Source organism: Cupressus sempervirens, chromosome 8, assembly GCF_028749045.1.
Source record: "Cupressus sempervirens isolate cs-2001-9-10 chromosome 8, ASM2874904v1, whole genome shotgun sequence".
In the NCBI taxonomy this organism is placed as follows: Eukaryota; Viridiplantae; Streptophyta; class Pinopsida; order Cupressales; family Cupressaceae; genus Cupressus; species Cupressus sempervirens.
The window spans coordinates 533,417,749-533,429,810 of NC_143125.1; the positions used below are offsets into that span (position 1 = coordinate 533,417,749).

Below are 12,062 nucleotides of genomic sequence, written 5' to 3' on the forward strand. Positions count from 1 at the left end.
GATCAAGGGTTTCCCTAGTCAACATATCTGTTGTAATTGTTTATGAGTATTTTATTATGGTTGTTATTTACTTTGGTTGAATGGTTAATTTTGTTTAATTTTTTTTAAAAAATTGTTGAATAATTAATTACATAGAACCAACACACGATGACCTAGACTCAACTTGTACAAAAGAAAACATTGATCGTAAGTAAGGTAGTTAATGCATCACTTTTCTTTTAGATTTTCATCTCAAAAGCACATTATGTGTTAAATACAAGAAATCTAATTTTTGTACTCTTTCGTAGCCATCCAATGTTCATTTTGGAAAAACTCAAAATCATTTAACTCAAATATATTTAAGTTATCTCGCTCTAACTCTCCTATACACTTGAGGTCACAAGGGCAACATTCACCACTTGATTACCTATATGTATTTGCTTCCAAGTCACACATAGTTTTCTTCACAAGGTCTTTCAAAGGACCAACAAAGGTTCCCAATGTATTAACCCTATAACACGTCACTTCTACAAGATCTCCAATTTGACCTCACTATAATGATAATTCCAACCCTACACAATTATCCTAAAATATCTTATAGGTTAATCTCCTAGATATAGATGATAGATTGATCTCCTAATTTCCTTTGTACATTCAAAAGAATAATTATTGCAAGCTCACAACATGTACATACATCCACAAATAGTGCTAGACACACTCATAACCACCCTAACAAATACACTTAGGCATGCATGCGCGTGCACATGCACACACACATGTCCACAGATCTATTTCCACACACACATGCACGTACATCCACACATAGTGCCAGACACACTCGCAAACAGACACTTACTCATAACTACCCTCATAAATATACCTAGGCATGCATGCACACACATGCAATCACTTTCCCTCTTGTTACGATTAAACCACAGATAGAAATAATAATTACATGCAAATATAATCAATATCAGAAAATAATAGATCACACAAAAAAGAACACAAGATACCGAGATTTAATATGGTTCACCCAATCCCTAGGCTACGTCCACCAAATAACAAGTCCAATATTATTAGGATCCAATGATTACAACCTGATTACAATCCGTAATCCCTTACAACTCAATACCACCACAAGAACCAATTTTTGCATCACCACAATAAAACAATCCATAACCCTAAGCCCTTTTATACAAGTAATGTTATGTTGATTTAGGGTTACAACATGTTAGCCATACGTCGGCCAAAGAATTTATGAAATATGTACAATACTTTCCTGATCAATCACCACAAACTAACACCTCTCTCTCTCTCTCATGCACACCCACACACAGTTGTACACGTAGGGACAATCTCTCTCTCTCTCTCTCGCCCCCCCCTCTCAGACATACATACGTAATCCCACACAAGCACACACTCACATTGGCCGACATGCACATACATACACACATGTACAAAACACACACACACACACACACACACACACACACACACACACACACACACACACACACACAACCACCCTAAAAAATACACTCGGGTTACACTGTTTTAAACACACGCAACAACAACAAAGTGAATACCAAAGTTGAAAAACACCACACAAAGTAAAAATATAATAAATATAAGGTGCAAATGCAATCCAAAGTGAATGCAAAATTTATTTTAAACACACAACAACAACAACAAGAAGTAAATACCAAAGTTGAAACACACCACATATAGCCAAAATATAACAAAAGGCACGAGTGTAATCCAAAGTGTATGTTGAATTAAACACACACAATAACAAAGTGAATACCAAAGGTCAAACACACTACACAAAGTCAAATATGACATATATAAGACACAAATGCAATCCAAACTGAATGTTAAATTTATTTTAAACACACAAAAACAACAAAGTGAATACCAAAGTTGAAACACACCACAATGTCAAAATATAAAAAAATAAGGCACGAATGCAATCCAAAGTGAATGCTGAATTTATTTTAAACACACACAACAACAACAAAGTGAATATCAAAGTTAAAACACATCACACAAAGTCAAATTATAACAAATATAAGGCGTGGATGCAATCCAAAGTGAATGCTGAATTAAACACACATAATAACAAAGTGAATACCAAAGGTCAAACACACTACACAAAGTCAAATATAACAAATATAAGGCACAAATGCAATCCAAAGTGAACACTGAATTAATTTTAAACACACACAAAGATAACAAAGTGAATACCAAAGTTAAAATACACCACATAGTCAAATATGACAAATATAAGGACACAAATGCAATCCAAAGTGAATGTTGAATTTATTTTAAACATACACAACAACAACAAAGTGAATACCAAAGTTCAAACACTTTACACAAAGTTAAACTATTAAAAACATAAGGCACAAATGCAATCTAAAGTGAATGATGAATTTATTTTAAACACACACAACAACAAAGTGAATACCAAAGGTCAAACACATTATACAAAGTTAAATATAACAAATATAAGGCACAAATGCAATCCAAAGTGAATAACGAATTTATTCTTAACACAAAAAAACAACAAAGTGAATACCAATATTCAAACACACTACACAAAGTCAAATTTCAAATGTACACAAGCACTGGATAGTAAATGCATTATTAGAATTTTTGTACACATAGTATACACATAGTTCAAATCAAAGTGGTTTTATACACTCCAACATGATAGCAAAGCTTAATGTCAAAGTTCTTTTGAAAATGCAAATGCACAATAAAGCAAAACTTAGTTCAAACAAACACCACACAAAGTACATACCGAATCAATCCAAAGTGAACAACAAAATGAATACCAAAGTTCAAACACACCACACAAAGTCAAAATATAAAATTATAAGGCACAAATGCAATTCAAAATGAATGGTGAATTTATTCTAAACACACACAATATCAACAAATGGGCTCTTTCCCACTTTGGTTTGGGAATATGGAAAGAATGCAACAATCATATCTTTAGGGATGCCAACCTTCTTGCCAAGATTGTGTTAGGTAAAATTCTTAATGCCCTTATAGAAAATTATCTTTTTTGTAAAGGCTCCGTTTGCAGGAGACAACAGAAGAAGTAATGATAGATAGAAAAGAAGAAAAGAATGTCAGTGGTTGTTGCCACTAGATGGGTGGTACAAAGCTAATTTTGATGGGATGGCAATAGGAAATTCGAGAGAAGCTGGAAGTGGTGGCGTGATTAAAAATTGCTTTGGTTATGGCATAGCGGTCCCTCTGGCGCACCAAACCAACCACTTTGTTGAGGCTTGTGCCACCCTTCACACTACTAGGTTTGCTAAAGAAATTGGCATAAGATGACTTTGGCTTGAGGGGGATTCTAATAACATCATTAAGTGCCTCAAAGGTGAATAATCTCCTTTTTGGTCTATTGAGAACATGGTGGAAGAAACTAAACAAATTCTACTTAAATTTGAGAGGGTCTACGTGTTGCATGAATATAGAGAGGTTAACTCGGTAGCTGACTGGATGGCTAAGGAGGCAGTCAAAAGGGACATGTCAACTAAGTGGATTAATGGTGGCGGGCTACTGACGACTATTAAAAGTATGATTGAGCAAGAAAGAATCCTAGGAAGGATCGACAATATGAAAGGTAATGTTGTCAGTTCCACATACCATTTATTAAAAGCTAAGTATGAGTCAAACATGAGGAAACTTAATTCGGTGGCTTATTGGCACACTTTCTAGGTGTTTTGTAATCGTGATTGCTCTTGTATTCTCGAGGGCAAAAGAAAGCTTAATTTTGGTGAGAATTATTAAAGGGTTTATTCTTTTCTTACGAAGATTGCAGAGAACCATCCCAACTCTTAACAACACTATAGTGGGAGAAAGACATTGTAGAGAGTTGGAGGATGAAGTAGCGAAATGAAAAAGGAGGTTGAGGGTTTGGGAGAAGCTGAAGGAAGGTGGCATTTCAAATTAAATTGAAAAATTGCATGGCTAGAACCCTATGGTGACTGAATTTACGGTCACTTCTTGGAGAGAAGGGAAAGTTAAAATTGATAGAGTTGATTTCCAGGTTAATGAAAGTGTTATTGTGGAGGTCACTAACTCCCCTTTTGAAGGTATCAATTTCTTTAGGGATAAGAAGGTTTCCCTCAATGTTGTCAAAGATTTTGCCAAGAATGCTAAGTAGACGAAGGATTTGGTGAAGATGGGAGTGTACTATGAACCAACTTCTATTAAAAAACTCTAGAGGTTAGTTCTTAGGGCGATCATCTCTTATGTTATTGGATGCAAGGTATGATAGAGTCTATACCCATCGCTTTGTCATCCTTAACCACTTTAGGTATGACACTAAGATCTCCATCCCTTACTACCTCTTCTTCTTTGTTAATAAGAATATCACGGGATATAAAAAATAAATCTTATGCCAACCCTTCTTTCCATGAGGGCTTGTTATTACTGATTTATGAGCACTTTAAGGCTCAAACCGTGGCAGATCCATAGCCTAGAAAGTTGAGTCCTTAGAGGACACAAAAAGCTCCTATCTCCTGTCTGACACTGAGGATAGCATTGGGCTTCATTCAAAAGATGAAGAGGAGGTAGCCAAGATTATAAAGGATTTGGGAAAAAAAGAAGAAGAAAAGTGAACCCAAGAATAATATAATCAAGGTTGGGAAAGGCTCAGCAGGTATTAAATCAAATCAGAGGTTAATTCTGCAAAGGATTATAATGAGGAGAATTAGGGAATGGACACAAAGGAGGAGAATAATGCGAAAAGGGCGGTCATAAGCAAGGTCCCAGTTCGTAGGAAGGTGGAAAGCCCAACAAAGAGAAGGGGTAACAACATGGATGTAGATTAAGATTTTGGTAAGGGACTAGAACCACCCCTCCATGCCCAGGAAGAGAGACTTGAGGATTATGGCACAGAAAAAGCTACTTGTACTTTCAACTCTAAGGTTAGGAAAATGGTCAGGAGAAACTTTGAAACTAGGACTGCAAAAATGGGCATTGTCAAAGAAACTATTTAGCCCAAGGCCTTGGAGCTCATTGATCCGGCCATGGTGATCCTCAGTGATAATCCCAAGGAATGGAGAGGAATCTCCTCAATAATGCGAGGAAGAACATGGTGGACAACTTCCAGTCTATCAAGTGGATTTTTCATGAGACTGAGGAGATAAAAAATAGGTTTCAGGGTCTAAAAAGGAAATAATAGGGTAACTGAGGTAGGAAAAAAATTGATAGAATGGAGAGCTCTATCCACAACACTGTTAACCAGAGCTTCCATATTATCAAAGCTTTAAATGATAATATCAAACAACCACACACTATGATGGAGGTTAGCACAGGGGTCAAAGAAGACATGGGAAATGAGGAGAACAAAGACAAAAAGATGAAGTCAACCCACAAGATGAGTGCCCTAGCAATAGATTGAGATTGAATAAGAAGAAGAGGGACATGTATGACTCTCCTGATGACATTTAGCTGATTAGTGAAGCACTTGAGACTATGGAAATGCTAAAGCTCAAGGTTGCTGAGCTGCTAAAAAATACGGTGCCTAGATTGGTTCCCTTGGCTTTTCTAATTTTCTTTTGGTTTTTTGTTTGCTAGGCTTGGCTGCTCTTTCAGAGGTTGTGTTTTAAGGCACAAATGCAATCCAAAATAAATGCAATATTTATTGTAAAAAAAAAAAAAAGTGAATAAAGTTCAAACACACCACACAAAGTCAAATTTCAAATGTACACAAGCACCAAACAATAAATGCATTATTGGAATTTTTTGTACACAGTCTACAGAAAGTTCAAATCAAAGCGGTTTTGCACACTCCACACAACACGATAGCAAAGATTAATGTCAAGGTCTTTTAGAAAATGCACACACAATAAATGCAAGACTTAGTTCAAATAAACACACACAAAGTACATACCAAACTTAACTTTCAAACAAAAACATGTATGCACAAAAACAAACAAACAAATACATATAGTGAAAAAAATGCATTATAGAAAATAACAAAGCCACAAATAAGAAAATGCCAAAGATATAAAACATGTTGCACATAGAGTTTTCTCAAAGATGAAAGAGATAAAACACACACCACAAAAATTGAATGTTAAAGCTAATTCATAAACACATCAAATGAAGTTAATGCTAGTGTTTGTTCATGTAAGGAAATCAATAATGTCAATATGAATGTTCAAAGATTCAAAATGTTAATAAAGCATTAACAAAGTTAGAACACTCTTCACATAGTGTAAATGCAAAGTTTAAGCATGCACAAGCATAACAAAGTACAAACTCAAAAAAAAAAACTTATCAAAGTTAAGACATATTTCACCAACTTGTTCAAACACACCCTTCACGCATGTATAAAGTGTAAAAGTTGACAAAGTCACTTCATGAGAAATTGTTTCCCTTCACACATATTTTGTCCAAACATACACACAAATAAATATCAAAGCTAGTACACATTTTAAACAAAGTGAATATGGAAAGTGCAAATGTAAATGCATGCAATACAAAGTTCAGTCATATCTAGAATAAACCTTGAAATTTAATAGATACAATAAATGACGAAGTTGAAATAAATAACCTTTCAACCACACATGAAATAAACATTAGACACACAATGTGAATGTTAAAAACTCAAGCACACACTTCAAACAAAACAAAACAAAAGATATTAGGCAAGCCCTCCCCATAGTTTCATTCACGATATCCCCTCCAACCAATAGAACATAAAATAAAGTTGTAGTTGGTACAGATTTAGACTACAAAGTAACTATTAAAATGTTTGGAATTACATTCTAATAATTAAATTATTAGAAATGAAAATAAAAGTGATGCAACAAAAATAACTTAAAAAATAAAATATGGAACTTTTTTTAGATTGTATGTATATTTTTTGAACCAACATATCCGGTCACACTCCTTGAAGCATCATCACGATAAAAAAGTCAAGAAAATGAAAAATGTGACAATTTCCATCATGATTATATATAATCAAAGCTTGAATAAAAGTAAGAATTTTTAGATTGGATGTATATTTTTTGAACCAACATTTGTGGTCACACTCTGAAGCATCATCAAGACGAAAAAATAGCAAGAAAATGAAAAATGTGAAAATTCTCATCAAAATTATATATAATCAAAGCTTGAATAAAAGTGGGATTTGCCTAAATGCTATGAAACAAGAGAAGAATCATGTATACATTAAATTAAAATTAAGGAAACAAAACCATCATATAAGACCTGATGAGAAGAATTATCATAATTCTCACATGATTAAGCCGAAAGACAATTTTATGCAAACAAATAATTTTGAAAACATGAAGGAAAATTTATAATGAATGAAATATAATCACCAGTGCATACTCTCAAATAAAGCATACTTTTGAAAACATGAAGGAAAATTTATAATCACCAATGAATGAAATATAATCACCAATGCATAATTTTGAAAACACGAAGGAAAATTTATAATGAATGAAATATAATCACCATCGCATACTCTCAAATAAAGCATTCATTTAGCATCCCTCACTTGGGAGTGAAGTCATCATCCAAGACCAATATCCTAGTATTTGATGAATGAGTCTAACCAAGTACTGACAACTGACAATCACCATGCTCATATTTCATCTCAACATGATGATATCCATCTTATTTTCTCTCAATATACTCGCTCCTTCAAATCAAATATAGTACTTTTCATAGTGTACTTCCAATCTAGGACACATTTCTAATCGGTGTTAAGAGTGTCCTGGATTGATATGTTCTTTTTTCATTCCGAAGATATAGTACTTGTCATCTTAATTGAACCTCGTGAAGCAAAAATTGAACATATTTTCATTTGGAAAAATACCCCACAAGGAATTTCAGGCAAGTCAACAACCTAGAAAGCCATAAACAGAAAGAATATGCTAAGGATCAAAATAAATTGAACCTACAACCATCACTAATAAAAAATAAAGTAATTGTCAGCAGTACAGATTATCAACAGGAGGAAACTACAACATTACCATTACACAAGACATAATCCCCTGCAACAAGACTTGAAGGCGGAAGGCGGAAGGCGGAAGGGAAGCCAGGAAAGGAGGGGCATTCATAAAGATACAAATCAAATACAATATTCATTAGGATAATGAGGATGATTTGCTAAAATTAAATGACACCAATATATACAAACCATCCAGAAAATAGTAAATACAAAGTGTAAATAAATAGTTAAAAGAAACTTGCAGGACTAGTCATTTCTCACAAGAATCTCTGTACTTTTCATTCCAGAGCAGCACATAATTTCCAAACATAATCACCCCAATCAAAGCTCCTACTTCCCTCATTCGCCATCTAGAATTTGGTGACTAAGAGGAAAGGGACTGCATCTATAGTGCTTCAAACAGAGTTGAATTCCATCCACAACATGTCAATAAAAGAATTAATATTATGTTTTAGAAGTACACAATTCAAATCCAAAAATAATTAAAATAAAATACAGCATAAAAACATGTTCAGATCGCAACATACTAATAACAAAAGGTAATTATTAACATTTTATCAAATTATATCACAATTTAGAAGAGATTGGAATAATTAAAAAATTGTACTATGCTAAAAAGTTCAAACTATTAATTGTGATGAAGTAAAAATAAAGTTTAAAATGTTACTCATATAAGAATGGACACTCAACATAAGGCTGAAAAGAATGATCATGGCTAGTGACCATTCCCTTCAATCTTTAAGGAGGGGGCAAATTCAACCCCTCCCGAATAAAATAATTGTATTATATAATTTATTCCTTTATATATCAGTTTACAAATTAACTGATCAATTTCAACAATTGATTCAAAAGTACAACATAATGAAAGTTTGCTCTGCACATACTGAGAGGGGCAAAATAGCTAATGCAGACAGTAGAGACTGAACCACAGTGTCACAATAATAAATTTAAAGACTGAACAGAACAATCAACTATCAACTAAAATGTTTGTCTCAACAGAGAACTCCAGTTAAACAGGGGAAAAACAACTGATGCAGCCGGTGGTTCCATGAAGTTTGTATGCATAGTCAGACCCTATACAATGTACACACGCCTGCAGCTCAATACCACTTTTTTAATGGTTGCAGAATGAAAACATCCTTTGAGGAAATAATCAGCATACTCAGAAAAGGAAAGACCCTATACAATGTACATTCCAATTTTTTAATAGTTTCAGCATGCGAACATCCTTTGAAGAAACTGTGAGCTGCCCTCATTTAAATATCGACCATTACCTCCTATACTCAAGGAACAAGATTCATTATTAAAAGTCTCACCAGCTGCTATAGGTGCAAATGAGAATGAAAAAAGAACATATCAATCCAGGACACTCTAACACCGGTTAGAAATGTGTCAACAGCTGCTATATGTGAATTTGAATCCTACAGCAATGAAAAGAGAAACCTTACAAAGTTTTGATGAAAAAAAGAGATGGACGTCTTCCAACATTTATTTAAATTTCTTTCCTGGGGAAGTCAATCAGCAGAATAATAATTCTAGCACCAATTTCAAGGTAGTTTAGTGAATCTATTTACACACTACATTCAATTGAAAGCATAATTGACATGGCAATCCCAAGAACACGTCCAATTCATAAACTTCAATCTCTGAATCTCATGAAAAACTTGTCAGAGAATGTAGATAAAGGCATTTTATGTTTTCAAAAGAAAAAGGGTTTCTTATTTCATGACAAATTAACTTCACATCGAAATGAACATTAAATAATTACAGAAACACCATTGCAAAAGAGCAATTTCATCAATGGAGAGATTTCCTTTTTATTATATGTTACACATTTTAATATTCATGAAGCACTTTTTTCAAATTGGATTTAAATAATCTGTGGAATAGATTAAATATGTAGACTAAGGCATTATGAAAAACTAACAATTTACAAGGAGTTTATTCTACTCTTTAATTTCCTAAATTCTTGTGTCAAAGTTGTGAATATTCAAACCTATCTGGAAGAGTACTGGAACTATTGCTTGAACATGGAGTAAGATTAAGCCAAACACCTAAATTATTATCAAATATAATATAATAATAATGAAATAAAAACCACTGGTTTATTAGAAAATACCTGATTTATTGTTTGGGATTGTTTAGCAGTTGCTAAGAATTCCTCTGTGAGTGTGAAACCCAATATGCCCAAGCAATCCTCGTGCAAAAATGTTTTTCAAGAAAACAGAGAGTGGCCAGGGCTGCAACTGCACATCCTGTTGAGTGGTCCAGAAACAGAATGGATTACTTGCATCTGATATGAACAAATAAAAGGGAGAATTGCTTTTTCCAGATAATAATCTTAAATCTCTAGTAAATAGTAAAAGGTAACTTTGAATATGATATAGCACAAAAACTATCTAAGAAGCAAAATAAAATTATGTAATCATCAATGTAAATTTATAAATCTCTACAACTTTTACCCTGTTTCCAGGACTGAAAGTAGCAATGCTACAGGTGGAAGACAATTAATACAAATATCAAACACAAAAGTCATGACAGATGGCAAAAGTCATGACAATTTATAAAAATATCAATCGATTGTCTCAGAAAAATTAATTAGAGTAACACTGCGGGTGGGTAACAAAAGCTGGGTATGAGGAATTTACCTCTATCTTGAAATCAGAATACGCTTCAGAGCTCCTTTGTGCATTCTCATCCTAAATGTCGCCTCTCTTGTGCAGAATCGATCAAGAATAGCAAGTTTTAAAGCTCCTGGGCAGAATTGAACCTGGAACAAGAATACCACAAATTAGCACCACATGGGACTCGAATTGGCAATAAATTACAAAAACCTCCTAAATATCGCAAGTTTCAAGCTGCTTACATACCACAAATTGGCAAAACATTAAAAAACCTATGCATAGAACAAACCCTCAGAGTCATTACACTCTCTCCGCCTGCAGTAGGAAACGTAGGGTTTCTTATATAAGGACTTGGCTCCAACGGTAATAATGTTTTTTTTATCAACGATAATAGTGTTTTTTTCAGCGGAAATGCTGGCTTTATGGGGCAAGAGAGCCGTTGGCATGGCTCCATTCCATTGAATCTGGATAAAAAAACACATTTACTTGCGAGCTTTTTTTTCCTAACGATTTTATTGCTTTTAACGAAGTTTTTCTAAAGCCAGAAATGAACCAGAGCCGTTGGTCCAGTCCATTGAATCTAACGATCTAATGAGCCCGACAGAGCCGTTGCGGCTGGTATTATTGCTGGTAATATTGCTGGAATATATTTAAAATTGTAGTGAAACCGGTTTATGGGCGGACAAAAAGCTGTGTGACTAAGGCCAAGGTCCAAGCTAGTTTCTCCACAATTACAGAGTCGTATGTAGCTACAAAGGCATTGCCAACTATTGCAAAATGGAACACTTGTGCTTTTGCCCCGCAGCCACTGTTGCCATCTGTTCTTGTAGAAACCAGGAGTACTCATGAATCGTGTTGTAATTGCAACACATGGTAGAAAGACACGTAATTTCTAATTTAACCATTTCTATTGTTAATTATTCCCTCTGATTTTAAATTCAATTTTAAATCAGTCCATTTCATTTCTATTGTTAATTATTCCCTCTAATTTTAAATTCAATTTTAAATTAGTCCATTTCTTTTCTTTTATTTTAACCAATCGCTGACGAAAATTCATGATCTGGAAAATATATTCACAATCACTAATGTCATTTATTTTTTATTTTTAAATCAACCTCCCATGAACATCATGTGCCCTCACAATTATCAAGACCTTGACACCTGTAGAAGTCCAAGTGCTATGACCATACAGTCATTCGTTCTAAAGTTGTAACTCTACAATACAATGTGAAGCACAACAATAGGATTCCTCCAAATTCGAGCCTGTTGCTATTGTTCTTCTTTGGAAGAGTAAATCCACTGAAAAAGCCAATATTCAAAACCACTCACTCATTTTTTGCAGATGATACATTTTTTGTTTGGAAAAGCCAATATTCAGGAAGCTAAGGAAATTAAAAGAACTTTAGACTTATATCTCGAAGTTTCGGGGCAAAGGGTGAATGTTCAAAAATCTAAAGTATTTCTATTCT

General features: G+C 34.0%; 1 long non-coding RNA gene across 7 annotated transcripts; it reads right to left on the reverse strand.

Moving 5' to 3' along the window:
- Positions 1–7,424: 7,424 nt before the first annotated feature.
- Positions 7,425–11,455, reverse strand: LOC149543545 (uncharacterized). 7 transcript variants are annotated; one of them, XR_016355649.1, is made up of 5 exons: positions 10,883–11,455; positions 10,618–10,739; positions 10,089–10,224; positions 7,992–8,362; positions 7,425–7,864 (listed from the first exon to the last, which is right to left on the reverse strand). It is a non-coding gene; the product is annotated as an uncharacterized LOC149543545 (long non-coding RNA). The 7 variants fall into 7 exon arrangements; XR_016355652.1 differs by lacking the exons at positions 7,425–7,864; positions 7,992–8,362 and adding an exon at positions 8,740–9,246 and having other exon boundaries at positions 10,898–11,455; XR_016355650.1 differs by lacking the exons at positions 7,425–7,864; positions 7,992–8,362 and adding an exon at positions 8,740–9,043.
- Between the last annotated feature and the right edge of the window lie 607 nt (positions 11,456–12,062).